Source organism: Phaenicophaeus curvirostris, chromosome 7 (assembly GCF_032191515.1).
Source record: "Phaenicophaeus curvirostris isolate KB17595 chromosome 7, BPBGC_Pcur_1.0, whole genome shotgun sequence".
Lineage (NCBI taxonomy): Eukaryota > Metazoa > Chordata > Aves > Cuculiformes > Cuculidae > Phaenicophaeus > Phaenicophaeus curvirostris.
In genome coordinates, this window is record NC_091398.1 from 28638727 (window position 1) to 28644726 (window position 6000).

A 6000-nucleotide genomic window follows, 5' to 3' on the forward strand; every position below is an offset into this window, starting at 1 on the left:
GTTATCCTGGAGCTTCTGTGATGGCAGCTTCTCTAAGTGCTGTAGTCCTGCCCAACCAGCCCAGGATCCAGTCGGGGGTTTGGAAAACCTCTTTGCATCTCAATAGCCCACATCCCCTTAGAGCTGGAGCCCTGGTGCTGGGAACACACTGACAGGCCTGGGCACATGCTTATGGGGCAGAGGGTTCTTTCTTGCAAGCTCCATAGTGAGAGCTCTATTTCAAACAACAGTTCCCAGGATGCGAGCAGACAAAAAGCAGGAAATTTGAAGTGAAGGCTGATGCATCAGGCTCTGCTCACACAATTGTGGAGGCTGAACAAAGCACAATGGTGTGAGCTGGGGACAGGGTGCTGCCTGCCCTCCCCTGGGAGCTTCCTGCCTTGCCTTGCCCTCATCCTCTTCTCCAAACCTTCACAAGAGATTACGCTGGTTTCTGGCATTGAGTTTCCCACAGAACTGGTCACAGAGTTTCATTCCCACGTTTTTTTGCTCAGCTTGGTGAAGTCTCTTTGTTTCCTTCAGCACCTTCTGGCCAGAAAGGTTAGCTTGCTGATGGGGAGGGGTGTTGGGGCAGTTTTTGGCAGGTGTTTCACTAGGAAGAGGAGTCACACCACAAAAGTGAAATACTTAAAAGTCAGAGATAGCACTTTGCTACATTTTTGGTGCTTTTCATCTAATATGTAACGATTATTTTGAAAAAAAATTCTCACATTACCTGCTACTATAAGAATAGAGACGTGACACTAATGATTTTTTCATTTCAAGATCTTAAGGCGTTCATGAATCAATCCAACCACTTTGCAGTCAGGACACTCAGAGGCAGCAGATCTTGTTCTCTAGGCTGCAGAAACAAGAGCAGAGATCTAAAGCATGGAGAAAGAAAGAGCTGAAGTTGGTGAGAGGCCCAAACACCTAGCACTGCTGGGACTTGTGCTCAATTTGCATCAACTGAGAAACTATAATTAACATAGACGTAACTGAAGATAAACATTAAATGCTGAAAGAAGAGGTCTAAGGCCAGCTGTCTTGAGAAGTTCAGTCCTCAATACAAACTGTAAATACTACTAGATATAAGCTGCTTCCAGAAGTAGCATATTGTATTTCCCAGTATTTTCAATAATTTTTTTTCCTAGACAATGCATCTCCTTCCTAATGTGGGATTCAGCTTATCACATTATGGAGATAAAATGAAAATGGAAAAGGTCACAAGTTCTACTTAATTTAGGAAACAATGTTTACTCTTCATAGAATGGCTTTGGACTTAGTTATAAGACTGCTTTGGTTTTTCTTACAGAACAAGGGTTTGAATCCTGCTTGTCCCATGGAGTCCCCAGTGCTGGTGACTGTATCAGCAATGGGCTGCCCTGGGAGAACAAATCTGTGAGCACCAAGCGTAAGCCGTATGAACCCACAGCTGGGTTGCAATTTCAAGTTCCCAAGGGGCAGAGGCTAATGCTTATTTTTAAAATGACATGTTCTTTGGCAATATTGTCCCAAGGCAACAACAAAGAAAGGACGGTATCTAATGCCAGCACGGTGTTCTTCTTAGCATCCAGAGGTCTTCAAAACTGGCCATATGAATAATGTTACTGATGCCTGTGCTGAGTGAATTCCTTCTTCTTGGGCCAGAGTTAGTATCAGCCTGACCAACTCTACAGGGAGGAAGGTTGGTTATATGTTTCTTATATTTTATTGCCAAGTAATGCCAAACTGCAGCCTTATTCATCCCTAGAAACCCTCTCAGCTGGGATTCATCTTATTGTGATCAGCATGGGACTTGTAGCACTGAAAAATCACTGGAGAGACAGTTTGGCTCCAGCACAGCGCACAGCATCTTTTACTGCCCTGCTGCCTCTTCTCAGCCACAGCTTTTTACCACAAGCTCTGTAAATGCAGGACAGAGCTGGTGCTCTTCCCTGGAGAGAGGCTGGTGCCTTGAATTTGATGGTAAGGGCTTGGGTTTGCGTCTACTGCACAGAGCAGTTTGAAGGACAAGATCAAATTCATTGCCAACCTGCATCACTAAGATATCACTGTATCACTTTGGGGCGATTTGACTGTTTCCCAGAAATGAATCTCCTGCATCAAGCAGCTAAGGACAGGAACAATTTGTGTTTTCACTTGGTATCAGAATTAGCTGTTTTATAGAGAGGCTGGACACCAGGAGAGCACCTGTAAGGAGAGATGACCTTTCATGCTGTGCAGACTGATCTTGTCCCCTGTGGTTTCCATCAGTTCAACATCCAGCAGCAAAAGTAGACAGGGTGAGTGGTGTGGGGTCTTTCGGACACAGCCAGCCCTACAGGGTCTGGTGTGAAAGGGGAGGTCTATACACCTTTGAGACCCCTTCTAGCATGGGCAGGGCAGGCACTGCCAGCAGAACTGCCAGGTGCTGGACACCTCTGAGAATCTGCTGGGGTGTTTCATGAGGGCACGTTACACTTTTACATACAATCCTGTCCCCTTCACTTTCCTTCTAGTGCAGAAAATGACCTGAGGCTTCTCTAACACCTTAGTCATTTGTGTCTCTTCTCAGCAAATCTGGGAATAAAACTTCCCCAAAACCAATGGTGAAAAAATTGCCAAAGGAGGAGAGTGTAAAAGGAAAACTAAGCACTCTGCAGTTGCATTACTGGTGGATGTTTTTTATTATTACTGTTATTGGCTATTCAAACACTTACCAAAAAAAAAGAAGAAAAGGAGAAGTGGAGGAGGTGGCAGCCTCAAAACAAACAAGATTTTGAACAGTTCACAAACTTTTTCTAAATATATTAATCTTCCAAAGGCTCTTTAGCCTCTTAGTTAGACTTAAATAATCATGACCTAGTACTTACTAAGTAATGAAAATCTTTTGAGAATTTCCATTTATACTCCGGGAGATCATTGTAAAACAAAAGGCTGAAAAAAATCCCATTTGGATGTGAATATTTAATACGGCACTTTGGAAAGCTGCTGTGCTGACATTAATTTGGGCAGACAGTCAAATAAGTATTAAAATACACAAATATGCAGAGATAAAATTAGAACAGGAAAAAGCTCTAAGTTAAGCCAAAAGAAAATGGTTTACAAAGACCTTTTGATGATAGACTTTCAAACACAACTGGAACTAAACACTACAGTTGTTACTTCATAATCAGGATTATAGATCAGCAGCAGTCCCAGTACTTTCTGGTATGTAAATATAGGATGGATGTTGGATTTGTTTAGGACCCATTTCAGAGCCCATGAATGTTAACCAGAGCCTTTCTATTAAGTTGAACAGGCTTCGGATCAGGCTCTATCACCTTCTGATGAAGGAGTCCCACAATTCCTTTAATCAGCATCTTACTGGAGATGCAGGAGTGAAACATATTGCAAAAGCCAAGCTCCAACAGGATTTCTGTTCAATTATGTCTTAACATTAAACTGTAGCTAATGTGCTTTTACCAGATATCCTGATGAAATACTATTAAGAGCTCATGTGTTGCATTAATTAAAGTGAAAATTCATAATGAATTCTTTTTGCAAGGCAGCAGGGATGAATTGGTGACCTACATAACCTCCCTTCCCTCTGAAATAGCTTTCTGAACTAATGAAATGAATCCCCCTGGTTGTGGCAGAGGGAGCCGTGCTTTGCATCCCAGCTACATGCTGTGACACGAAAAAATCCGGGCGCTCTCTGCAGAGATTATGGCTGGCATTTCATTATGTCTAGCAACAAGAGGGAACTTTCAGAGGCAGGAGGACTCTCCATTACAGGCACCTTGTGTAACAGGAGGCTTTTGAAAGCACCATTAAAATTCTTTGAGAGTGCCCTCGCAGAGAAACCAGGCAATAAGCTGGCTGACCCTCTACCTTATAAACCAGTCTGAATGCACAGACAGTTAAATGCACATTCATTTGAGCATAAGAGGCTTAGGGTATGACATTAAAACATAATCCACAATGCACAACAAACACACATGCAGCTGGCAGGCTAAAACCCATTTTTGCAAGCATTTTAGAAGAGGAGAAGGAGAATAAGTTTTACAGCTCATGTATGTGGGGACAGAATGCGAGGAGGGGAGACCTCTGTTTCCAGGCATATGTTTTTAAAAGATAAAATGTGTGTCTGAATTCTGATTATGCCTGTGTTACTACATTTCTATCCATGGTGGTTTGAGATTAAAAGCTATTTATGAAGTTCCTAAATCTCAGCAGTCTACATCTCACTAAGCTATTGCTGTGTAATCAAAACGGTGCCTGTACCGATACTGGTTTGTGCCAGTGAGTCCTAGTTGCCTGGAAGATAATGGCATCATTAAAGTCTCTTGCCCCTGTGAGCCTTGTGCTCCTGGACAGAAAAGATGCTTTCATTGTAGGTTTCAAAGGAGCTCTCAGTCATTGCTAAAGCACATTGTCCATTCAGAGGTACTGGGAAGCTATAGTCTATAGCTGCTTTATTTCTCTGATTTTCCCCTTCTAAGGCAGAGGATAGGGGAGGGCAACTCAGAGAAATGCAGAAAAAAAATGTTGATTTTTCATCAAGAAACCTAAAATACGAATCAGATATTACTTGGTTAGAAACCATGAGAGGAAGAAGTGGCTGAGACTGCTTAGGCTTCTAGCAACAGAAACAGAGAGTGCTCCTGTGAAAGGAGACACGCTCCACAAAAAAATGCCAGCTTCATCAATAATTTTCAATTCAGTAATCATTTTGACACAAAAAGCTGTGACCAGCTTCTTTATTCATACAAAAGTCATTCAGCTCTGCTATTATGCCTTAATTCACAGCAATCCTTCTTACTGGACAATTTCAAATAAGAAATTATGTCTTCTTAAAACATTCAATTCTGCTACATAATCTATTCCTGTCTTCATCCGGTAACATCTTTCTAAAACGCAGAAAGATGCTTATGCAGCAAAATTATCACTTGTCAGTTTAGGATTGTGGTTTTTTAAACAGAATGGGGTTTTTTTCTTACCTGCACTCTGAGCCTTGCTAGTTCTTGTGCTTTCAGAATGACCTTTGTGTTCACTTTGCACTGTGCCCTGCTCAGTCAAGGAGCCCATCTTCACTGGGGTTACCATTACAAGACCACATAAAAATGACAGAGACACACAGAGGTAGCCTATTAACAAGTATTTTCTGCATTTTTTGCCATACAAAACTGAGCAGAGATGTATTTAACCTCTAAGGCTTGGAACAAGTAATATCTGCTGGGAACTGTAAGAGGCTTGGCTGTAGTCCATCTGACCTGCTACCCTCATAAAACCATTGCAATTAAACATACACTCAGTTATGTGTAAGAAAGTTATAGAAGGCCATTACAGCAGAATCCAGAGTGCTCACCAAATGCATGTGGTACAGACAAAATGCTTTGCATTGCTGTTTAAGGGTACTTTCAAGCACAGCATTTATATTTGCAGCTTAGATGAGTAAATTCCCTCCACAAACCAGCACTCCTTTCATATTTTCCTTCTCCTTATCTGCCTTATTATTCTCTTAGTTGTTGCCTTTACTTCTCCTTCACTACCTTTCCATCTTCCCTCCATATTATAAACCATAGCTGGTGTAAGAGCCTTTCTTCGTTGCATCACCTTGCTGGAGCATTCTTTGTTATAGTTTTTGTTATTGATTCTCCATCTGTTTAAGGCTTAGTGGCATTTATTGTTTTTAGTTTGCTGAAGCCTTTTTGAATGTAGGATCTAAAATCACAGAATCACAGAACAGTCAGGATTGGAAGCAATCTCTGGAGATCATCCTTTCCAATCCCCCTGCTAAAGTAGGTTCACCTAAAGCAGCTTGCAGTAGCACAGCAAGGCAGGTTTTAAGTATCTCCAGAGAAGGAGATTCTACAACCTATCTGGGTAGCCTGTTCCAGTGCTCTCCCACCCTCACGTGTTCAGAAAAATGTAGACCTGCTGCTCAGGGCTGTGCCTGTAAGGTGCCACCAGAGCAGGGACTTGATCTGAACAAGGAGTCTCAGTCAGCTGAAAGATTAGAGGCACCTTAAAGGTGGAGGGGAGGAAACAATTAGA